The 26,099-nt window shown below is 42.4% G+C and overlaps 1 protein-coding gene across 1 annotated transcript in view; it reads right to left on the bottom strand.

The window, feature by feature from the left end:
* LOC126185064 (regucalcin-like) overlaps window positions 1-25,831 on the bottom strand; it is a 124,318-nt gene extending 98,487 nt beyond the window's left edge. The window contains exon 1 of the mRNA XM_049927820.1: window positions 25,718-25,831. The gene's annotated coding sequence lies outside the window, so the exon portion shown is untranslated. The remainder of the gene's footprint in view (window positions 1-25,717) is intronic.
* Between the last annotated feature and the right edge of the window lie 268 nt (window positions 25,832-26,099).

Genomic DNA, 26,099 nt, shown 5'->3' with positions numbered 1-26,099 from the left:
AAAACTGTGTGCCCGACGAGACTCGAGCTCGGGACCTTTGCCGTTCGGGGGCAAGTGCTCTACCATCTGAGCTACCAAAGCACAACTCACGCCCGTTACTCACAGCTTTATTTCTGCCAGTACCTCTTCTCCTACCTTCCAAACTTTACAGAAGCTCTCCTACGAACCTTGCAGAAAGTTTGGAAGGTAGGAGACGAGGTACTGGCAGAAGTAAAGCTGTGAGTACCGGGCGTGAGTCGTGCTTCGGTAGCTCAGATGATAGAGCACTTGCCCGCGAAAGGCAAAGGTCCCGAGTTCGAGTCTCGGTCGGGCACACAGTTTTAATCTGCCAGAAAGTTTCATATCAGCGCACACTCCGCTGCAGAGTGAAAATCTCATTCTGGAAACATCCCCCAGGCTGTGGCTAAGCCATGTCTCCGCAATATCCTTTCTTTCAGGAGTGCCAGTTCTGCAAGGTTCGCAGGAGAGCTTCTGTAAAGTTTGGAAGGTAGGAGACGAGGTACTAGCAGAAGTAAAGCTGTGAGTACCGGACGTGAGTCGTGCTTCGGTAGCTCAGATGGTAGAGCACTTGCCCGCGAAAGGCAAAGGTCCCTTAGTTCGAGTCTCGGTCGGGCACACAGTTTTAATCTGCCACGAAGTTTCATATCGGCGCACACTCCGCTGCAGAGTGAAAATCTCCTTCTGGATAGCTATGTTTGTCCATTTTTTCCCTGTTTCCCTCGTTGTTTTTACGTAAGACGGATAAATTGAAAAAAAACTTTTTTCTTGTCCATTTATTGTTGTGAATTTCTTGTATTTCATGAATGATGTGTTGTTTAAAGTCATCAATAGACTCTCCTCCCTCGTTAAAGACGTAGTACACTGAAGCGCCAAAGAAACTTGTATAGGCATGCGTATTCAAATACAGAGATATGTACCTAGGCAGAATACGGCGCTGCGGTCGGCAACGCCTATGTAAGACAAGTGTATGGCGCAGTTATTAGGTCGGTTACTGCTGCTACAATGGCAGACTATCAAGATTCAGGTGAGTATGAACGTGAGGTTATAGTCGGCGCACGAGCGATGGGGCACAACATCTCCGAGGTAGCGATGAACTATGGCTTTTTCCGTACGACCATTTCACGAGTGTACCGTGAATACCAGGAATCCGACATCGCTGTGGCTGGTGAAAGATCCTTCAAGAACGGGACCAACGACAATTGAAGAGAATCGTTCAACGTGACAGAAGTGCAATCCTTCCGCATATTGCCGCAGATTTCAATGCTGGGCCATCAACAGGTGTCAGGGTGCGAACCATTCAACGAAACATCACCGACATGGGCTTTCGGAGCCGAAGGCCCAGTCCTGCACCCTTGATGACTGCATGACACAAAGCTTTACGCGTCGCCTGGGCTCGTCAACACCGACACTGGACTGTTGACTGGAAACATGTTGCCTGGTCGGACGAGTCTCGTTTCAAATTGTACCGAGCGGATGGACGTCTACGGGTATAGAGACAACCTCATGAATACATGGAACCCGCATGTCAGCAGGGGACTGCTGAAGCTCGTGGAGGCTCTGTAATGGTTTGGAGCGTGTGCAGTTAGAGTGATATGGGACCCCTGATGCGTCTAGATATGACTCTGATAGGTCGCACGTACGTAAGCATCGTGCCTGATCACCTGCTGCCATTCATGTCCATTGTGCATTCCGTTGGACTTGGGCAATTCCAGCAGGACAATGTGACACCTAACACGTCCAGAATTGCTACAGAGTGGCTCCAGGAACACTACTCTGAGTTTACACACTTCCACTGGCCACCAAACTACCCAGACATGAACGTTATTTAGCATATCTGGGATGCCTTGCAACGTGCTGTTCAGAAGAGAGCTCCACCTCCTCGTACTCTTACGGATTTGTGGACAGCTCTGCAGGATTCATGGTGTCAGGTCCCTCCAGCACTACTTCAGTCATTAGTCGAGTCCATGCCACGTCGTGTTGCCGCACTTCCGCGTGCTCGCTGGGACCCTACACGATATTAGGCAGGTGTACCACTTTCTTTGGATCTTCAGTGTATGTGAAAAAATATATAGACCATGCAAGTGTTCTGGTCTTGGACGCTGGAAAAGCTTTAGCGTCCACGTATTTTACTTTATTGGTATTTAGTTCATTAATATTCGTTGATAACAACACCGCCGATTTAAACTTTATCCATTTTCACAGACCTGCAATTCTGGAGCAACCTAAAGTTGGTGTACGGCAGTGTGAATAATTCCACAGTACTGGCAGTGCGGATGATTAGTCAGTTTTATTGTGTGGCGTCGAACAGCCGTTGGGATTAAATTATTTATAAACAAGTAAGCTGCTGATCGCAACCGTGAACTTGAGAGTTTGTTTGCAAGATTTGACCAGGCTGTCTTCCAATTTAAGTCTTTGTGTTTTGCCTGGTTTTCCGGGGAGCATGGCGTTTTGTTCCCAACGTTTTCTAGTATTTTTCTCTTCTTGTCGTATAGAACCTGATATTAGGAGTCTTTTCTGAAAGAGATATTGCAGTTTACAAGGCATAAATTATACTTGCTGGCATCCTCACCTCTTTTTCCCGTCACGATACCCACCCAGGTTTTAGTAAGTCCGACCGACTAGCCCTCAAATTTGAGAGTGTTTATGAGATTTTTCACTATAAAGGCTCAACATTTTGCCCCACAATCCGTGAAAACTAGGCTACCTCCGTTAAGTGAAACTACCTTTCCAAATAAACCACCTTGTGTACTTTTTAACTTGGGCGATATATTTCCTGTCAATGGGTATGATTTGTGCCACAGACCACATTGTCGATGGGCCCAGTATGTTTACACATTCGATTGTCTGAATGATGCTTAATTGTCTGTTCGCTATTAGGGCACCTCTCACTTTTTCTACCATTCCTTGAGAACTGGTGTCAATTAACTCCTTAATGTTTTACCTTAATTTCACTCCTTGCACTTCCATTTCAACACATTCGGAGAAGGGGGTGGCATGGGATGGGCATCTTCATGTAGCCACAAGAGCTCTGTTTTTCCTTTGTTCATCTTTACCCCTGTTGCTTCTTTACAAATATTTACTGATATTTCTGTGATGTCTTGGGGTTTTGTAATTATAATGGTACCATCATCAGCGTAAGCTCTCACGATGAATCGTTGTGCACCAACATGAAATGCTCATACCGAGCCCTGATTGTACGGAGTAAAGATTCTAGGGAGCTGACAAACATAATCATTGATAAGGGACAACCCTGCGGGACAACGTCGAATTTGGAATGCTTTCGCGAAATATCCGCTGATTCGCACCTATTGTTTCCTGCGGATATCTGAAATGATTTAGCACATTCCTTAGATATTGATTGCTGACGTTATCGAAGGCTCTCTCTAGATCTATGTTCAAACACCCCAGTGGTTGTACTTGATGCTTCCATTAGTAGAAGGCCGTATCCCTTAAGGAGGAAATTCCAACTGTAATACTTTTGTTATGTATGCTACGCGTCTGTTCCGGCCCAAGGACATCTGGAACCGCTTGCTTTAAGGTTGCTGCTACGACACGAGAAATTATTTTCGAGTCAGCGCATAACGACTTTACCGGCCTGGAGTCCGTTATTCTCCATGGGATCGGTTTCTGGGGAACGAGAACGATAATTACGGGTTCCTTTCTTGAGTGCAGTTGTCCACATCGCTGTTTCTCCCTTGCAACTTCCTTGAACTCTTTCTTAATAGTAGACCACAAGTAGTTATAAAAGGGGATGCCGTCTGCTCCTGGGCTCCTGCGCTTTGATAGAAGTTTGAGAACATCTTCAATTTCTTCCTCATACACTGGTTCCTTTGTTAGATGTGACGTACAGTTCTGCAGCAGCTGAGTTACTTTCAGAGCATCAGACGGCTGTGTACTTTACTGTCTTTGAAAATGTTCGCTTATCCCTTCACGACTAATATACTCGTTCATAACTTAGACAGAATATTACATAGAAATCTCTGTTTGCATCTCTTTCGTTGTCTTGTGAGGTGATAAATACTTCGCTTCTCATCTGTTATACTTCTGTAATCCTTGCAGGTGAGAATTTTCCCTTCTAGTTCCCTTTCCTGCAGTTCTAATATTTTCTTTTTAAATTTTTTAAAATAATTTCCTCGATCTTCCCCTTGGCCTACATTTGTTTGCAGTTCACAAGTGATAAGGTATTAGTACTCTATGTTATTTCTCCTGGTTCCATTAACATTGTAGGCGACCTTTATAAATAGTTTCCGAATACCGGATTTTGCAAGGATCTCCCACCACTCAATCGCGCTACGAAAGTAACGTTTACGGTTTATAATTTAATTTCCAGTATCCTCTACCAACTACTTTGGAATGAGGGAGACCTTTACTTTAAGATCCACAGGTGCTGGTTGGAAAAGCTGACAGAGCTTACGTCGAAATCTTGCACAGTTATCCCCGTTGTGATGTTGGTTCTGTCAAGCCTTGGCGCTGCTGCTGCTAACATTCGTATAATGCGCACGCGTGAAGCCACGCCGCTCAATAAGATCTTTCGAGTTCAGACCTCCGATGTTTAGCAGCAGCGGGCCACAGAAGGGCGGAAGCGCTTTTCGCGTCAGTCACCATTAGAATACAATTGGAATCTCCTGCGATGATGATCCTGCCTCAGATAATATAGGACATCTTCGGTTAAAAAAAAAAAAAAAAACTTTGCCACTGCAGCTTTGTTATTGGATCAGGATGGAGCGTGTAGATTTAAGATTTAAAAGGGATATCTCATTCAGAATGTCTTTGACTATTCGTCCTCCCGGCTCTTTCTCTGCAGCCTCTAACTCTAATCCACCCCTGGTTAAAATACAGCAACCACTGCCACCTATGCCAATGTTGTTATATACACCATATGGCTGAAAGGAACCTATCTCTGCGCAAACGACTTCTTGTAAATCGGCAATATCGATATCATTAGTTCTAAGAAATTTCTTCCTAAATATTTTTTTTTCACTCCTTATCCCGTAAATATTTTACGTTAAAAACGTGAGCACTCTTCTATTATCCATACAACTAACAGTTAATGTATCACCACTTATTCAGGTCCTCGATTTTATGGTCCAGGATCATTTTCTGCTTGTGCTATTGGCGTGTCTATCTTTCCTTTGTCTTTTCGGTGTTCTTTTACTTCTTCTCTCTTCATTTTGTTATGAGCTACGTTTAAATTCGGTTTTGGGCTTCACCCGTCACGATTTTGCAGTACTTTGGGCTTGAGCGGCTTCTCTGGCGGCTTTTTCAAAGCCTCTAGTGGTGTCCACAGCAGGGCCATCAGTGAGAGTGAAAGTTGTTTTGGAAGCGTATTCCGAATTCCTTGTCAGCTGTTGTGCCCACACTCAGCTGTTGCTGCGATGTAACCTGTTGTGCTCCTCCGTCCGTCGGCTGCTGTTTGCTTCCCTGCGTGGCCTGGCTCGGGCGGTCTCTTACGTCTGGTGTGATATCCTGTAATTGCAGTCTAGTACGTTGTTATAAACTGCTCCTCAAAACGAACACCCGCTGCGGACAATTTCCGCGAAGGTGTCCTGATTCGTTACAAACATGACACGTTGGTTTCTAACGGGTCCTTGCAGCCAGATAACAGTAATGTGGGATGGAATGTCAATTTTAACGAATATCTGCACTAACCTTATGCCGTTATAACACTGAACTTTATACTTGCTGAACCACTTTTCAAATTAAAGTGTTTAATCTGCAAAATTTAGAAAGAACCTGTACTAAATCATTATTTCCTAGTTCTGGGGGAAGATTCAAAATTCGATCAGTCTCTAGCTCTTGTTAGCATTACAAATTTTTACCATGCTAACAGAATCATCACGGTGACGGAATTGAAATTATCCCTCACTTTTCGTTAAAATCTTGTCCAACAAAAATACAATCTGACAAACACACATTACTTTCCACTATCAATCTGGATGAATAATGCATTATATCCTGAAATACTGAAGTTACCAGGTAACCATTCATTGATTTCCAAGGCAGTGGAGTGAACATGACGAGTATTGTTGTCGAACGAAAATCTCAGCGTGTTTTTCTAAAGAGATTCCAACATGAAGAACAAGAGGGAATTGCTAATGTTAAGCACTCACAAGCCCGGAAGATGTACAGTCAAACCCGTAACAACACTTGGTAACCAAGTAACCAGCTGCGAGTTTTAACAACTGAGCTACCCAAGCACGACTCACAACCCGTCTTAACGACTTTGCTTCCCCCAGTTCCTCATCTCCTACCTTCTCAACTTCACACAAGTTGCGGGACTTCTGGAAGAAAGCAAGCCGTGGAGACATGGTTTACCCATAGCCAGTGGGATGTTTACTGATACGAAACTCCCTGGTAGTTTAAAACAGTGTGCCGGGCCGAGATTCGGACTCTGTATTTTTTTCTCTCGCGGGCAAGTGCTTTTATCAGCTGTGGTATGTTTACTGACACGAAACTCCCTGGTAGTCTAAAACAGTGTCCCGGACCAACACTCGAACTCTGGACCTTTGCCTTCTGTGGGCAAGTGCTCTTACCAGCTGAGCTACCCAAGCACGACTGACGACCTCTCTTCACAGTTTTAATTCCGCCATTACCTATCTCCTACTTTCCCAATTTCATAGAAGTTCTCTTGCGAACCATTCGTGACCACCACTCCTGTAAAATAAACAAGTAAATAAATTTGCGGACACGTGGTTTAGACACACCCTTAGTTAGCTCAGCTAGTCAGAGCACTTGCCCACGAAAGCCAAAATCTCGAGTTCGAGTGTCAGCCCGGTACACAGTTTTCGTCTGCTAGGAAGTTTTGTGTCCATCGTACAGTCCTCTGCAGAGTGAAAAATTCACGCTGGAAACATCCCACTGGCTGTTGCAAAGCCATGTCTTCACAATACCCTTTCTTCCAGGAGTGCTAGTAAAGTTTCGCAGGAGAACTTCTGTGAAGCTGTAAACGTAGGAGATAAGGTACTGGCGTAAATAAAGCTGTGATGAGGGAACGCGAGTAGTGTTTGGATAGCTGAGTGATGTACTTAAATTTTTATTCGATGTTAAAGTACTTCGCCGCAGAAACGTTTTTCTTGCTATTGCCATCTGCATTTCGTATCCTTATAATGTAACTATGACAAGAGACTATATGTCGTTTGGTGAGATCTTCTTAGCAATTCTTTTTGTGTGAAAGTTCAAGACATATATGAGGAGAACAGCTTAGCTGAATCATCCTTTCTTTTGTGTACTATGTGTCGTTGTTGTGATGCTTCCTGCACGAAATGTGTTCAAATCTGTGTGAATTTCTAAGAGACCAAACTGCTTAGGTCATCGGTTCCTAGACATACACACTACTTAAACTAACTTATGCTAAGAACAACACACACACCCATGCCCGAGGGAGAACTCGAACCTCCGGAGGAAGGGGCCGCGCAGTCCGGTACATGAGGCCTCAAAACGCGCGGTTACTCCGTGCAGCCTTCCTGCACGAGTAAGCTAAATGGATTCGAAATTCGAACATGGGGAAATTGTTGGTACTCGTATGCTGGGTGCTTCCATAACCGAGGTAGCCGAAGTGTTTGGTGTTTCAAGAGGCACTGTGTAAAGGATTTACATCGCGTAGAGGGAAGTGGAAAAAGATTATCCGCTAAGTCACAACGCGAACGAAACTGTGTGTTGATTGATCTTTACAGTCGGTCATTGAAAAGTATTGTGACGAAAAAGAAGAGGACTACAGCTGCAAAAGTCACTGCAGAACTGAATGCCGCATTCGCGAACCCAGTCAGCACCAAAACACCACGAAGAGAGGTCCATAAGGTGGGAATTTCAGGGCGAACTGGAATTCTAAATTCACACATCAGTGATGCAAATGGCCATAACAGGAAAACGTCGTGCCGAAAGCATAAAAACTGGATCATAGAACACTGTTTCAAACTTCTGGCCGAGTTAACGTCTGGCGTAAGTGGTGCAACCCTACCAAGCTGCCAAGAGTGAAGCATTGTAGGGTTTCGGTGACTATCTGGGCGGCCATATCATGGTATTCGATGGACCCCATGGTTACTGTGCAATGACTAAGCGACCATTCTGGCCTATCAGGTCCATCCTATGGTACAATATTTGTTCCCCAATGGTTATGTTGTGTTTGAAGACTACGAGACACCTGCTCAGACAGCTCGCATCGTCCAAGACTAGTTTTGTGAGAACGAGGATGAACTGTCACATCTTTCCTCACCACCACAGTCACCATATCTCAGTATTATCGAGCTTTTGCCGTCTGCTTTGGAGAGAAGAGCGCGTGATCGTTATCCACATGCATCATCGTTACCTGAATTTCCCATCTTTTTAGGAAAAATGGTATAAGATTCCCTTGAAAACCACACAGGACCTGTATTCTGACACGACTGGAAGCTGGTTTGAATAGCAACGGTTTTCCTACACCGTACTAGGCATGGAAATGTGTTGGGTTTTTAGTGTTTCCAAATTTTTGCCCACCCCCTGTACTTAGGCAGTGTATACATTGAAACTGACCAAGTGACCAGGGGCTCTTACCTTTTTGTTGAGTCAATTGAATCTACCGACAGTGGATATCGGCTTTGTCCCATGACGGAATGATGCGGCGTGTGACGTCATCCATGCTCACAGAGGAAGAGAACAGAACACCGAAATATTTTTTACAACAACAATATTTTTTGTATTGTAGGTTGTGTGGAAAATCTGATCTGTAGCGTTGCCAGAGGTTACTGGTAGGTCACTGGAGATAATATGGTTGTGCACTGGGTTAGCAATATCGAGGGCTTCAGTTATTGGCTTTTATTTTGTTGGGGTCATTACTAGGGAATTAGGCGACCAGGCCTCTCGCCAGATTTGTCGGGATTAATATTTTCCTATTATTAATTCAAAAACATGTAGAAATTTGAGTTCTTCTTTGGAGCTACGACTGGGATTACCATATTTCCAAAGGAAAAAACCGGAGGGTACTACAATCAATCTTTATGTGAACCACTTGGCTTACTTTTCAACAAAAGCATATTTCTCGCTTCCTCGAACCTTCTTCGAAAGTTGGTAGACGTGTTTCTACATCTGAAAGAAGACATCCGTTCAAATTTCGAGTCAGTCGCATAAGAGCTGCGCTATTAGCACCACGAAGAGGAGGCAAATGTGGTTTGCTTTAACTACACGCTGTAATGGTAGTGAACGTTAGTTATCTTTGCAACTGGACGTGGTAAGTTGATAGCAGTCAAGAATGCCTTTACGGTGACAAAGACGCCATTATCAACACCTCACTGAGATTGAACGAGGTCGTGTAAGAGGGCTACGAGGAACTGCACGTTCCTTCTGCGATACTGCAAAAAGACTTGGCGGGAATGTAGCCACTGTACGTAATTGCTGGCAGCGTTTGTCACGCACGGTCACAAGAAAACCGGGTTCCGGATGGCCACGTGACACTACCGAGAGAGAAGACCATTGTGTTCGGTGTACAGCTCTAAAGGATCGTACTGCATCTGCAGTAGCAATCTGGGCAGTAGTTGACACCATAGTGACACAACTGCTACAAATCGATAACCTCAATGACAGCTCCGAGCCATGTGCCCTGTAGCGTGTATTCCACTGACACCAAACCGCCGCCATTCGCGACTTCAGTGGCGTCAAGCGAGAGCTCATTGGAGAGCAGGGTGGAAGTCTGTTGTGTTTTCTAACGACAGTTGTTTCTGCCTCGGTGCCAGTCATGGCTGTGTGTTGGTTAGAAGGAAACCATTTGAGAGCCTTCCACCAACCTGCCTGCGTGTTAGACACACTGGACCTACACCTGGAGTTTTCGTCTTTGGGTGCGATTTCGCATGTCAGCAGGAGCACTCTCGAGGTTATCCCACGCACCCTGACTGCAACTTTGTACGTCACTCTGGCGATTCGACCTGCTGTGCTGGCATTCATGAATAGCATTCCAGGTGGTGTTTTCCAACAGGATAACGCTCGCCCAGATATCACTGTTGTAACCAAACAAACTCCAGCGTTATTCACAACCAGCATTAAACGCCCTCTATTGACCGATCAAGTGCAACAGGTATGGAACTCCATCCCACAAACTGACACCCGGCATAATGTAAAACACAATGCATTTACGTTTGCATGCTTACATTCAAAATTCTGGTGGTTATACCGTTTATTAATGTACCAGCATTTCGCATTTGCAATGGCTTATCCCGTGCTTACATTAAGCTGTTATCTTGCAATGTTAATCACTTAAATATATTACCTGGACAAATTTGTTCCCGAAATTTCATTACTCTACATTAACTGTTTTTTGGTACCGCGATTTTTCTCCGTCAGTGGAGTTATAACTGACGATCAACAGATTCTTTGCACACTGTACAGAAAGTCTATTTCTTTCATCAGTCCAATGTATATTTAATAAGGAAAATATCCTTTCCACAATTGCGTTGTGGGCAGGAATCGAAAAAACTTATTGCACAATTTTAAAAGTTATGAATATTCATCTTCAGAACGATTGTTCACGAGATCAGAACCAAGCGCGGTGGCGCAGTGGTAACCATACTGGACTCGCTTTCGGGGGGACGACGGTTCAGTCCCGCGTCCGGCCATCTTTACTTTGGTTTTCCATGATTTCCCTGAAATCGCTCCAGGCAAATGCCGGGATGGTTCCTTTGAAAGGGCACGGCCGACTTTCTTCCCCATCCTTCCCTAATCCGATGAGACCGACGACCTCGCTGTTTGGTCTCCTCCCCCAAACAACCCAACCCCAACCCACGAGATCAGACTATCTATCAGATGCAATTTTCTCTAAAAATGTTTATCTGGTTTCAAGTCGAAGCTGTTCACTTAGAAATATTTTTAGCCGATTTACTTCATCAAACGATTCACTGTCATCCACAAGGGCATATCTGTTTTTCAAATACACTACAACTTTTTTTCGCTCCTTCCCAGTTAAGTTCTTTGCTAAGAATTAACCAACTGAACACAGTTAGTTCATCGTACTGTCTCATCCATTTGCTAATGTAATCACTGCACACAGAAAACATTAACAAGTTGGTCATTGTCACATATTGAGATGACATCTCTTTCTGTTAGGGGAACGAATTTATTTTTAGACCTGTCTTGCAGACTTGGCACAGTGTCACTCAGGACAGAATACACTTACACTACAGTCTTTTTTACCGGTAGAGTCCAATATCTGTTTGTATAGGTAGTTGGAGACCCTTATGAAGAAACCATAGATATCCCTCAGCCACAGGATTTTGCAGAAAAAGGCTAACTGTAATGGGAACATTATTTTCAGACATGAAGTAAGATTTAAGGGCTTCGTACACTTGCAAAATTCTTTCAACTGCAGACATACGTAATAACCACCTTTTCTTACGATGAGAAAGTAGTGCCTTATTTTCAGTTCCTGCAAAATTAGAACATTCAACCAAGTTTTGTGCTTTCACAGTTCTTGTTGTTGTGGTCTTCAGTCAGTCCAGAGACTGGTTTGATGCAGCTCTCTATGCTACAATATCCTGTGCAAGCTTCTTCATCTCCCAGTACCTACTGCAACTTCCATCCTTCCGAATCCGCTTTGTGTATTCAACTCTTGGCCTCCCTCTACGATTTTTACCCATCACGCTGCCCTCCAGTACTAAATTGGTGATCCCTTGATGCCTCAGAACATGTCCTACCAACCGATCCCTTCTTCTGGTCAAGTTGTGCCACAAATTCCTCTTCTCCCCAATTCTGCTCAGTACCTCCTCATTAGTTATGTGATCTACCCATCTAATCTTCAGCATTCTTCTGTAGCACCACATGTGAAAAGCTTCTATTCTCTTCTTGTCCAAACTATTTATCGTCCATGTTTCACTGCCATACATGGCAACACTCCATACAAATACTTTCAGAAACGACTTCCTGACACTTAAATCTATACACGATGTTAACAAATTTCTCTTCTTCAGAAACACTTTCCTTGCCATTGCCAGTCTACATTTTATATCCTCTCTACTTCGGCCATCATCAGTTATTTTGCACCCCAAATAGCAAAACTCATTTACTATTTTAAGTGTCTCATTTCCTAATCTAATTCCCTCAGCATCATCCGAATTAATTCGACTATATTCCATTATCCTCGCTTTGCTTTTGTTGATGTTCATCTTATATCCTCCGTTCAAGAAACTGTCCATTCCGTTCATCTGCTATTCCAAGTCCTTTGCTGTCTCTGACAGAATTACAGTGTCATCGGCGAACCTCAAAGTTTTTATTTCTTCTCCATGGATTTTAATACCTACACCGAATTTCTCTTTTGTTTCCTTTACTGCTCGCTCAGTATACAGATTGAATAACATCAGGGATAGACTACAACCCTGTCTCACTCCCTTCCCAACCACTGCTTCCCTTTCATGCCCCCCGACTCTTATAACCGTCATCTGGCTTCTGTACAAATTGTAAATAGCCTTTCGCTCCCTGTATTTTACCCCTGCCAGCTTCAGAATTTGAAAGAGAGTATTCAAGTCAACATTGTCAAATCTTTCTCCAAATCTATAAATGCTAGAAATGTAGGTTTGCCTTTCCTTAATATATCTTCTAAGCTATGTCGTAGGGTCAGTATTGCCTCACGTGTTCCAATATTTCTACGGAATCCAAATTTATCTTTCCCGACGTCGGTTTCTACCAGTTTTTCCATTCGTCTGTAAAGAATTCGCGTTAGCATTTTGCAGCCGTGACTTATTAAACTGATAGTTCGGTAATTTTCGCATCTGTCAATACTTGTTTTCTTTGGGATTGGAATTATTATATTGTTCTTGAAGTCTGAGGGTATTTCGTCTATCTCATACATCTTGCTCACCAGATGGTAGAGTTTTGTCAGGGCTGGCTCTCCGAAGGCCGTCAGTAGTTCTAATGAAATGTTGTCTACTCCCGGGGCCTTGTTTCGACTTAGGTCTTTCATTGCTCTGTCAGACTGTTCACGCAGTATCATATCTCCCATTTCATCTTCATTTACATGCTCCTCCATTTCCATAATATTGTCCTCAAGTACATCGCCCTTGTATAGACCCTCTATATACTCCTTCCACCTTTCTGCTTTCCCTTCTTTGCTTAGAACTGGGTTTCCATCTGAGCTCTTGATGTTCATACAAGTGGTTCTTTTTTCTCCAAAGGTCTCTTTAATTTTTCTGTAGGCGGTATCTGTCTTATCCCTAGTGAGATATGCTTCTACATCCTTACATTTGTCCTCTAGCCATCCCTGCTTAGCCATTTTGCACTTCCTGTCGATCTCATTTTTGAGACGTTTGTTTTACTTTTTGCCTGCTTCATTTACTGCATTTTTATATTTTCACCTTTCATCAATTAAATTCAATATTTCTTCTGTTACCCAAGGATTTCTACTAGCCCTCGTCTTTTTACCAACTTGATCCTCTGCTGCCTTCATTATTTCATCCCTCAAAGCTACCCATTCTTCTTCTACTGTATTTCTTTCCCCCATTCCTGTCAATCGTTCCCTTATGCTCTCCTTGAAACTCTCTACAACCTCTGGTTCTGTCAGTTTATCCAGGTCCCATCTCCTTAAATTCCCACCTTTTTGTAATTTCTTCATTTTTGATCTACAGATCATAACCAATAGATTGTGGTCAGAGCCCACATCTGCCTCTGGAAATGTCTTGCAATTTAAAACCTGGTTCCTAAATCTCTGTCTTACCATTATATAATCTATCTGAAACCTTCTAGTATCTCCAGGCCTCTTCCATGTATAAAACCTTCTTTCATGATTCTTGAACCAAGTTTTAGCTATGATTAAGTTATGCTTTGTGCAAAATTCTACCAGTTGGCTTCCTCTTTCATTCCTTAACCCCATTCCATATTCACCTACTACGTTTCCTTCTCTTCCTTTTCCTAGTATCAAATTCCAGTCACCCACGACTATTAAATTTTCGTTTCCCTTCACTATCTGAATAATTTCTTTTATCTCATCATACATTTCATCAATCTCTTCGTCATCTGCAGAGCTAGTTGGCATATAAACTTGTACTACTGTAGTAGGTGTGGGCTTCGTATCTATCTTGGCCACAACAATGCGTTCACTATGCTGTTTGTAGTAGCTTACCCGCGTTCCTATTTTCCTATTCATTTGTGGAGCTAGTCGGCATATAAAGTTGTACTGCTGTGGTAGGTGTGGGCTTCGTATCTATCTTGGCGACAATAATGCGTTCACTATGCTGATTGTAGTAGCTCACCCACACTCCTATTTTTTTACTCATTATTAAACCTACTCCAGCATTACCCCTATTTGACTTTGTATTTATAACCCTGTATTCACCTGACCAAATTTCAAAATGGCTTCACATCGAGGTTATGATGCCTAGAAGAGTCTTTACATCCTGCTGACATGATAATAGCATTATCTCCGCGTCAGAAGCTTGCTTCTACTTAACCATTGAATAGACTCGCATTTTTTCCAGCGTGACAAATTTTGTAAGCTAAGCACAACATCCGTTACAGCACCCCCCTGGGGCTGGGAAATGTGGCCACAATGGTCTGATGGAACGAACTATCACAGTTGCAAAACGTGGGTTCAGGCATTTACTTTTAAGAGGCACAAACAGATTTGCTTTGCCTATGGTAACCTCAAGAGAAAAACGTTATAACCCAGAATCCGCATTAAACATCACGTTCCTTCATTACCAACTGGGCATAGCTGGTTTACGGTGGGAAATGACATAGTGGAAGTCATGGTAAACAGAAATAAAGTCGCCAGTAAACTTACTTACATTAGAAAATTTTATTTTATTTGATGAACTGATAGCCATTTAAAGGAACAGGGCTCTTATTTTACTGATACTTGATTGAACTAGAGACGTTGAAAATTTGGTGGTGGACTGTGATTCGAATTAGTATCTCCTCTTTCGAGGATCTGAATCTCTCGGAACAGTATAGTTCAATCATTTGGTTCCTTTTTCCAAGACTGCAATCTTCTCTAGGTCTCCTCCAAAGTTAAGTATGTGGGTCCGAATACTAATCAAATAAAAAAATATTCATAAAATCATTTCAAACCCTATCACGTGCTTACCGGCCTGCTAGTGTAAATGTCTGTTCATGTGTTGACAACAATCGCATTAGGTGCCGTTATTTCTGGTCAGATATGCACACATCTTACTGTTGGTGAGTAAGCAGCTGATACTTAAGCTATATTCGTGGAAGCAAAGTAGGTGTGCAGTTCGATTGTCGCTTAGGCACTAAAGTTTGTATCCTTATTTCAGATTCAAACACCTAGCAGCTGGTAAGAAAAACCGATACGTAACATTTGATTTTACTTAGTTAACAATCTGCTTACGTGTTGGATTCGTATCTCCGTCACAGAACTCCACATCATGCACATCATGCACTTCATCTTTAAATGCATACACACTTTGTTACTTCCGAATAGAGGTATATCAGACATCTTTCATGGTTAGTTAACAGGGACGAAGGGTCTTGATAGGAGTCTCGGTTTATTACAAAAACTGTCGTCTTTTATTTTCAAGTTTAGATTTGGTTACAGATATTGGCGAAAATTTCGGTAATTCATGACTCTTGACGGTTAGTGAGCAATATGATTGACTAGATTAGATTGGATTAATATTTGTTCCATAGATCATGAATACAGCACTTCGTAATGTTGTGCAACGTGTTATTTTAATGAAAGATTTCTATACATACCGGTATTCAATTTCTGTACAACAATTTTTTACCCTCTCTCTCATTCTTCTTTATGTTTATCTCTCTCTCTCTCTCTCTCTCTCTTATCTATCTTTCTCTCTCTTTCTCTCTCTTTCTCTCTCTCTATCTTTCTCTCTCTCTCTCTCTCTCTCTCTCTCTCTCTCTCTCTCACACACACACACACGCACACACACACACACACACACACACACACACACACACACGCGCATTCTTTTTTTATTTTTATTTGTTTGGTGTGCTCGACTATCGGCGAGGCACAAAAACGTCCGTGAATGAGTTTCTTAGGTTTGAGTGCAGTTACGAAAGAAAAATAAAAACAACTATGAGAGTTACTGATTTATGATGCTTAGTTTGCAGTCAGTTCTGAGTATTATTAGTAACTACGCTCCAGTCCCTAAACCTGGTTACAGAAATGCGAATCAGACGCATTACGTATTCCAGGCCGTCGCAGCCGCGTCTTTGAACGGCCACCTGTGGTCACTTCCCAGCCCGCTGTAGGATCACATCGGTTCGTCTTCTTCCTGCTAGTAGTGTAACTGAGATTTTGCAACAAGGCAAGGTATATTTGGCAACTCTGTGATCGACGAGTTACTTCCTGGTGTGCACGGCATTAAGCCTCAAGGTTCACTTGATTTTTCCTGTCATTTACATTGATTAATCTGAGTTATTATCGCTTCAGGTGTAACAAATGATTGTAAATTTACGGTTTTCAGCCCAGGAAAGTTGCTGCATGTGTAAATCGCAACTAAACTCGTCATTTAAATAGCGGTTTACGAGTTCTAGACACTATTGGCCTCGTAAAGGAAATGGGCAACACATACATCATCTTCGCTAGCTCTGTGGTGACGTGCTGACCTCTGAAAATGCGTTTGTCCTGGTTTGCGGTTCCAGTCTCGCTGAATGTAACGTTTTTATCCCTTCTGTGAAAGAGCTACAGGTAGTCAGATCGAACATCGGTAAGGAAATCGCAAGAAAATACTTTCAGCTCATAGTGCAATGGTGAAAAACTTACAATGCTGCACAACAGGTAACGCTTCGTTCCGCTGCTGACAAGCAAATTTTGGGTCTCTAGGAATACATACCTGTTGAGTATGACACAGAATACCAATTAAACACAGACCCAATCGAAATCTATGTGAGTAGTGAGTAGAAAAATGATATGGAACCTGTACAAAAACGAGACAGCAGTCTGTGGACGGACAAAACAAGAAGAGGTGCAGATACGGAAAGGTGTCCGACAAGGTTGCGCACTATCCCCTGTTATCTTTAACGTATACATTGAAGAGGCGCTGAAAAAAGTAAGGGAAAATTCACAGACAGGTGTAGTAATTCATGGCCAACGAATAGATATGATAAGATATGCTGATGATATAGCTGTCCTGGCTGAAACTGAAGAAGATCTTGTAGTCCTACTGAATAGAATGGATGAAGTTATTGGGGAAGAATATAATATGAGAATTAATAAAGCAAAAACAAAAGTAATGGCATGCGACAAAGAAGATCAAGTGAAAGTCCAAGTTCATGTAGGCAATGAACTGCTTGAACAAGTTGATAAATTTACTTATCTGGGCAGTAATATTACTAGGGATGGAAGGAGCAAGGCAGAAGTGAGAAGTAGAATAGCTCAAGCAAAAGCTGCTTTTAACAAGAAGAAAAACATATTAACATCTAAGAGCATCAGCCTTGAAATCAGGAAAAGATTTTTGAAATCATATGTGTGTAGTGTGGCATGCTATGGGTGTGAAACATGGACTCTCGGGACAGAGGAAGACCATAAGCTAAATTCTTTTGAAATGTGGTGCTATAGACGCATGCTCAAAATAAAATGGATCGACAAGGTCACAAACGAAGTGGTTCTGGAAAGAGCAGGTGAGAAGAGAAGCTTCTGGAGTTTCATTGTTAAAAGAAGAGTGCAATTTACAGGCCATCTATTAAGACATAACGGACTCCTGAACACAATCATAGAGGGATATGTCGAGGGAAAAAGACCTAGAGGAAGACCACGACTGAGGTACATGGATCAAATCGTGAAAGATGTGGGATGTAACACCTATAAAGAAACGAGAGAAAAGCTGAAAGACGCACAGAATGGAGACAAGCTGCCATTGTAGCTGTTGCAAACCAATCCTTGGATTGACCACTACAGAAGAAGAAGTATTTTACTGATTCGTGCCGATAGAGGCACGCTTGTATAAAGATGCTCAGTTTTATCAAAACAGTCTTTCGTAGTAAGGTTCAAAAATGGTTCAAATGGCTCTGAGCACTATGGGACTTAACATCTGAGGTCATCAGTCCCCTAGAACTTAGAACTACTTAAACCTAACTAACCTAAGGACATCACACACATCCATGCCCGAGGCAGGATTCGAACCTGCGACCGTAGCGGTCGCGCGGTTCCAGACTGAAGCGCCTAGAACCGCTCGGCCACACCGGCCGGCGTAGTAAGGTTATCGTGGGTAGTTTTATTTCATCTCTTTTAATACAGTGCACAATTTTCGTAAGGTTTCTTTTAGTGTTGTTAAAACAATACTAAACATGAGAGATAAGTTAATCATCAACGATATATGCGAATTCTCTGATGTGATCTATAACAGTCCGGTATTGCACATGCAATTTATTGATTACATGCATGTAGAAAACTTGTTCTGAGTTAAAGCTGTCAAACAAGGTTTGAAGAAGAATAAAATGCCACTACCAGACGACAGCTAATGTAAGAAATACTTTTCTGACTATTTTGGCTCGATGCGCTCTCCCCATACATAATACAAAAGCTTCGAGATGCATCTGCTGCCTGGCCGTCTATTAAACCTGAAAAGAACAAAATGTCGCAAAAGTTAGCCCTATTTCCACATGCAGTTCCATTAAATTGGTAACTTCAGCAGACAGCAGAATTGCGTTGTAAAAAATGTAGCAGCGAATGAAATGGAACTCACGACACCTTATGTACCGTGCGTGACACTTACCGTGACGCTACAAGCTGTCATCTACCTACAGCACCTCCAGAAGTCAAGAATAGTCCCTCCAGAATTTCCGCATTCCACAGTGCTGTGAGATAATGCATATGGCCGGATCTAGACTTCTGAGAGACAGACAGTTATAGCTTTTCTTTTGCACTGCACGCCGTTTTCAACAAACAGATAGCGCAATAGAGTAGCTCAAATGGAAAGGAACACTTCCTCTTTAAATTCCTGCATCCTACACTGTTGGCAGTTCTGTGTAGGTGGCAGTTACATGATTTTATTTCGGTGATTACAAAATAGAGTCGAATGTATGCACTGGGTAGCCGAGGCAGCTAGTTCATGGCGATTCGGTCAGCCAAGTAAATGAATGTACTGAACATGCTGCAAACCACTACAGGGAGCCTGTGTGTCAGAATTCTCATAGAGTGTGCCGCAACGGTTTTATGAAAGAAAAAGGACTCAGACAGACGATGATTTGGTGGTCTGTTGGCTTGATAGTAAGTTCCTATGATGATGGTCTGGGTTCGATTCCAACTTCTGCCCATGATTTTTAATAGGGAGAGACAGATTCTATTCTGTTCTGGCTACGCCAAGTGAAGAAGGTATAATGTCATTTTGGTCTGAAATTCACATTAAACATGATATTCCTTCTCTACCAAGTAGTCGTTAGGTTGCACCACAATAAAGTCAGGAGTGGAGAAATGTGGAAACTGTCACCAGTAACCTTTCTTATACTAGTTATTTATTTATAGTGACGAAACAAACGCTATTTAGGGTCACAGGACCCTTATTCCATCTTTTATTTGAGTTTCTGTATGTCGATAAAATTGGTTCTCAACTTGGAATGCAACTCAGACCGCCCTTAACGCGGAATTTGTTCCCTTCGTGACAATACAGCTCGACTACAATTTTTTGTTTGTTTAAAACTGCAGATTCCTCAACATCTCCACATATTGCGCCTGAATGGGTTCGAATGCTGGCCCGGCACTAAAGTTTTCATTATGTATTATCAAGCTCTAGCATGAGAACACCTATCTGCTGATGGATAATAATTTTGATTTTTAATGCATTTTAATTCGTTGTCAACACTAACGATATCTGACGTTTTTGACTCCCAGTGAGACACAGAACTATTTGAGAGATCACTCTAAGTTCAAGGATGTTATTCCGAGCTGCTGGTGGAGCAAAATTATGTAGCTGACGTCTCTTTGTGTGTAGTCAACAACGGTATGTGTGCGGTTCGATTCCCAGTCAGCATTGAACTCTTCGTCATATTATTTCTAGTTCAAACATGCTCACATGTCGCTGCTGATGTAACAAATCCATATTTAACGTTTTTCTGTAATGTATAACAGCGATAGGTTCCGGGTTGGAGTCCTGGGAAGGAAAAAATTAATGTTTCTTCTCGTCATTTCAGTTAAAACATCTAGCTACTGCCGAGAAAATCCGATATGTCACAGTTTATTGTGCTTCGATAACAATCCGATAAGGTTCTGGGTTAGAATCCCTGTCCAACACAAAGCTTTACATCACGGCATTTCGCGTCCGTTAAAAATGTTTACGTTATGTAATTTAAAGTTGATATTTGCTAACTGATACTGTCTAAAATCGAGGTATATCACTCTCTGTATGCCTAGTCAGGAATGACTGTTAGTTTCCGTCACTCACGAAATCTTAGTCTGCATGACCTGGGTTTGAATCCAAATGCAGAACGAGACGGTTCGTCGTGTCATTTGAAGTTCATACATATTCTCAAGTAGCTGCTCGTGAATAACTTAAATTTTTAATGTCATTTTGTGTTAAATAACAAGCACTGTATGTTACTTTGAAGAGGAAATCATGAATACGACGAACTTATTACGTGCATTACCTATCTGACGTAATAATGAGAGTGGTAACATTTCAGGTACGTCATTTATTGCAATAAATGTGAGCTTACAAGCCTTAAGGACAGTCTTATCTGTAATAAGTATCGTGGTATTACTTTACATCTTGAATTATTGCGATACAGAGCCGAGTTTTCTAGTGGTGACTTGTTGGAGCCATTTTCAATAGTCAAACGACTGTACCAAGGAGTGATTAGAGGACCTGCTAGACAGCTACGTTATGTGGGTTGCATGCGAATCAGGCGAAATGCATTTCAGGTCGTTCGGATACTTTTGAGCACGACTGTACATACTGAACCTGCGTTATCTTTGAGCCCTCGGCTCGTTTTGTCTGCAGCTCTGACGACTGTTGTCCTCATCATCACAACAGTATTCAAGTGCCTGCAACTCAAGTACTTTGCAATGTTATTACGTTGCGTTCCGGAAATACTATGTTAGTTTACGATATCATCATGTTGATAAAATATCAGTATGGTAGTAATACTGGCCGTTGGCACTTAAAGATAAACGTATACTGTGTTCTTAACGAAAGGTGAAACTGTTGTAGCCTTTGGCCTCATGAGTAATGAGCCGTAATTAGAGTCACTCAAGTCGTCCAAATTACCAGCGATAAAACGTGTAGATATGAAGTGGAAAAACACTGTAAGCTCAAACGCACGTAAAGCAAATGAAAGGCTACGATTTAGTGCTACGAAATTGCGTTTTATCTACGAACGAGATTGCATACGAAATACAGTCGACTCTCGATAACTTGAAACTCGCAATACTCTGAAATTTTTTGCTGGTCCCCTGAAAAATGCTCGATGAACTGAAACACTCAGTGTGTTTTGGTCCCCTCAGTAACCCGAAGTTGCAGTGGTGAGGACATCTCGCCAACACTTTATACAATTTGGAGACCCCTACTTCTGTGATTTCCATTGATATCCCCCTACTTCTGTGATTCCCAGTACAGGCTCAGACTGTGCTGAAGTCAATCCCTGTTTCTTGAAACTGTGATACGCCACGAGTGCTAGAAGGAACAAGTGTCTGTCAGTTAATGATAAAAGCTTGTTATTCAAGCTTTGGGGAGATGTAGTTTCGGGAAAAGATGTTGCAAAACAATTCAATATTTTACCATCTACATTACCGATGATTTAAAAAAACAATAAAGATCGTGTCACTGGAAATGTATCAGGCACATGAAGAAAAATATCACTACAGGACGAATTTCCCAGTCTTGGGAAGTGCTTGCTTAAGTGGATAAATCAGTACAGAGGGCAAAACGTTCCCGTGGATGGTTTCATGTTGAAGGAAAGCCAAGTCTTTGCTCAGTCTATCGGGATTGGAGGATTTGCGGCAAGTGAGGGGTGGCTCTCAAATTTTAGAAAGCGTCACCATATCGCATTAAAAAAAATCTTGGGAGAGGGGGCCATCGTGGACAATTGCCTTTGTACTGAATGGATTGATGAACTAAAACAACTTCTGAATGGCTACGACCCACACAACATAACACAAAACAAACTAAATCGGGCTTTTTTTTAAATATCTTCCTGATCGCACCCTAGCATTCAAAGGCGAGAAGTGTCATGGATCAAAATTGAACAACGGCAGAATAACTATCCTTCTAGCTAGTAACACGAAGGGATCTCAAAAGTTGAAGTCACTCAAAGAAGGGAAACGTGCGAAACCACACTGCTTCGAGGGAAGAAAATCTCTCCCCACAACTTATCACTCCAACAAGAAAATCGTGGATGATTTTTTTTCCACCCAAAATGACATCAAGATTGCAACCGTTGGACCATGGCATAATATAAAATTTAAAACTCTCTACCACAGAGAAATTGTTCCACTTAATGCTGGGTAGAAAGCACTGCAAAATGCGAAAGGGTGAACGCAACAGTTTGACCGCAACAGCCAACGAATTCATTCCCGACAGACTCAGGTTGGGAACTTCTACCCAGCTGTGGTGAGTTAACCTTTGAGGGTTTCGCTCATGTTGACGATGGAATCGCTGTCCATAGTGTCCTAACCGGTGCTGAACCGTTGGCCTGTAAGGAAGAAGACGAGGAAGATAACAAAGAGCACCCACCAACTCCAGTCATATTGAGCGAGGCAAGGTTCTGTCCATACCCTACGTTGCTACGTCCTCAGAAATAAAACGCATGATTTCTCCTCAGCTCTCATCACTATCGAAAATTAACTGGACATGGTTGACGGAAGTTCGCTCTCTCACCGACTGTTTTTCACAATGAAGTGTAATATTCTCGTTTGTCTGTTTTTCATGTACATTATGACTGTACCATATGTATACACTGTGTGTGGCAAAAGTAATGAGATTGATTTTTTCCTAACAAAGTTTTTAATTTTTTTTCAAACAATCATACTGTCCCTTTCAAAGTAGTTCCCTTCAGCAGCTATACATAGGCGGAGTCGTTGTTCTTAGACTTGGTAGTAGCACTGAAAGGTTTCAACTGATAGGGCCTTTATCGTGTCAGTCACACTCTTTTGAATGTTCTCCAGAGTTCCAAAATGACGTCTTTGTAAGGCATTTTTCAGTTTCGGGAAAAGAAAAAGTCACAAGGACTCAGATCAAGTGAATAAGGGGAGGGGGCGTGCGGGGGGGGGGGGGGGGCTGTGAGGTCAAAAATTCCGCGTTGGAAGTAGCAGTGTGACAAGAAGCAGCATCCACTTGTCTGCAATGTCCGTCTCACTAGATTCACCTTTTCTCTAGCCTTCCAAGGGCATCTTTGTAGTATACTTGGTTGACACCGTTTGTTCTTACGGTTAAACGTCAGTCTGATCTCACAAAACCACGCAAACGCCAGCCGGTGTGGCCGAGCGGTTCTAGGCGCTTCAGTCTGGAACCGCGCGACCGCTACGGTCGCAGGTTCAAATCCTGCCTCGGGCATGGATGTGTGTGGTGTCCTTAGGTTAGTTAGGTTTACGTAGTTCTAAGTTCTAGGGGACTGATGACCTCAGATGTTAAGTCCCATAGTGCTCAGAGCCATTTTGAACCACGCAAACGTTCGACATTTTCGTCTGTTTTTGAAGCTGAAGGGGCCCCAGAGCGACATTCATCTTCAACGTGTTCTCGGCCTTCCAAAAACGATCTGCTCCAGAGAAAAACTTGTGCTCTTGATAAGGAATGTTCCCCATAGGCCTGTTTTAATATTTCAAAGGTCACACTCGCAGATTCCCCAAGCTTAACAAAAAACTAGCTGGGATAACGTTGCTATAAATTCCGCTGTTCCATTTTCGCAACATAGAACAAAGATACGACTTCACAACAGACGCTCTCAAAAACCACATAATGGCTGGACGGAGCACTCGGACTGAGCATCTGGATGGGATGATCACACCGGTCTACTCAAATAGAACAACGCAGCATTGCCAGATCACTCGCAGTGTTGTCAGTCTTATTACTTTCCTCATGCACCTCGTACATGCATGTATTATTTTGCGCATTATTACAATAAACATAAATTTACATATGTATGTACTACAATTTATTTTCAATCAAATTCTCGTTTATTAGATATTTTTTTCCTTCATACCTCTCGATTACTGGAACTCCTATTATTTTGAATTCTCAATAATTTGAACTTTTTCCCTGGACCCTTCAGTTTCAAATTATCAAGAGTCGACTGCACTTGAAAGTCCAACACTGGAATATCTCACATGTTTGAGATCCATATTAGGTCCGACTGACTGAGGAAATCAAGTGAATATAAAGAAGAGCAGAAAACAACAGGCCAAAATAATATTTAATTTGAGAAAGAGCTTACTCATCTATAAGAACACCAGTCAGGAAATAAGAAAACACGTCATGAAAGCATTTGCTTGGAGTATGGTCCTCTATGGGTGTGAAACTTGGTCAATAGGAAAACAAGAGAGAAGACAGCTAGAAGCCTTGTAGAGTTTGTGCTACAAAAGGATGCTGAAGATCAGTCAGTAAGATATTGTTACCAAAGAAGAGGCGCTGAGAAGAATTTAGAAAACCAGACCTTTCTGAATGCGCATCCAAACAAGAAGAGAAAATCTCATAGGACATATTTTAAGATACAATATCATTGGAGTAATAGCAGAAGGAGCTATTGAGGGAAGGAATCGTTGGAGACGATCAACAGTGTCAAACACACAGCAGATTACAAATGTTGTAGGGTGTGCTACATATATGGAAATGAGGAGAAAGGCAGAAGAAAAGTGGACGGCTAACCAACCTCAGGGTTGAACACTAAAGAAAAAGAAGACAACGATGAGGAGTGCGAGTGATAATAAGTCTGTTCGGCAAACAAACCTGGCAGCAATCCTTAAAAATCTAACCAGTGGACACTGGATGAAAGGCAGTACTTTTCGCGGGAACCTGTTTAGAAAATTCTAAGACGCGGCTTTCAGCCCCAAGGCCACGATAATTGCTCCGTCTCCTACGTAGATATTCCGTAGCAATTGTAAAGAAGACAAAAAGTTAATAATAGCTTGCACAAGAACGTGAAAGGAATGAAAAAAACCCTTAATATGCGTTGCAATAAGTACGTGCTTTTTGCTACACAACCTCAGTCGAAGAAAACCGCTTGCATACTTCATAGGAACACTCAATGGAGAAAAGGAATATTCAGGGTTAGCATCCTGCTCGACGTCATTAAAGGTGGAGCACACAACCAGATAGAACAAGGATAGAGAAGGAACCTAACCGTGTTCTTTACGAAGGAAACATCCGGGCTTTCACCGTAATCGATTTTGGTAAATCACTGAAAACTTAAATCTCAATGACCGGACTGCGATTTGAAAACGTTGCTCCTCGCAAATGCGACTCCAGGACACACAATAATACTATTAATTGCACATTATTTACGGCCTGACTTGGCAATAGTGTGGCCACTGATGCGTGGCTATACAAATGCACAGCTTAACGAGTGCGACATGGCGTCCCCTGCAACAGTGCTCTTCCGTTCTGCTGCGTCAAAATAACTGTTGCGAACACTGAATATTAAGTACGAAAGTAAATATCGCGGTTTCAGTAAAACTGATTTGCGAACATCAAACGCAAAATAGACGAGATGAATCTAAACTGATGTCGATAAACCGGAACTGCAGGGTTCTACGATGAAATAGTTGTTCTCGGGGTTTATGCATGTCTGCTAGTATCTGATCAATAATTTAAGTCAGTCGAGTGGCATCAACACACAACTTGAAATATAAATTCCATACCTGCAGAGTAGTGCGCTGTCTGACAAGGCTAAGGTGTTCTGCCGGCGACGACCTCGCACGTACTGCACTAACCTCACTCGCCTGTCACATGAGAGTCGGGTCCGGAAAGGTAGATTTGCGTTTGCGCGCATGCGCAGTAGCTGCCTCGGGCAGCTGGCTTTTTCATCGCAGGAATTAAGCCACGGCATTCAAAGTCCAGTTCCTGAAACGCCACAGGCCGAACGCGGTACACTTAAACCGCATGGGACTAACTAACGGTGAAATATGCATTTGCGGAGAAACTGGAACACCAGAACTTGTCACACTGCTATGCAACACGCTAGCACACATGAGACCTATACAGAACGACAGTGACATCACCAGAATAATACGTAATCCCGAT

Source organism: Schistocerca cancellata, chromosome 4 (genome assembly GCF_023864275.1).
Source record: "Schistocerca cancellata isolate TAMUIC-IGC-003103 chromosome 4, iqSchCanc2.1, whole genome shotgun sequence".
Classification (NCBI taxonomy): Eukaryota; Metazoa; Arthropoda; class Insecta; order Orthoptera; family Acrididae; genus Schistocerca; species Schistocerca cancellata.
Note: the sequence above shows the minus strand (reverse complement) of the source record. Positions and strands in the feature narration are given on the sequence as shown.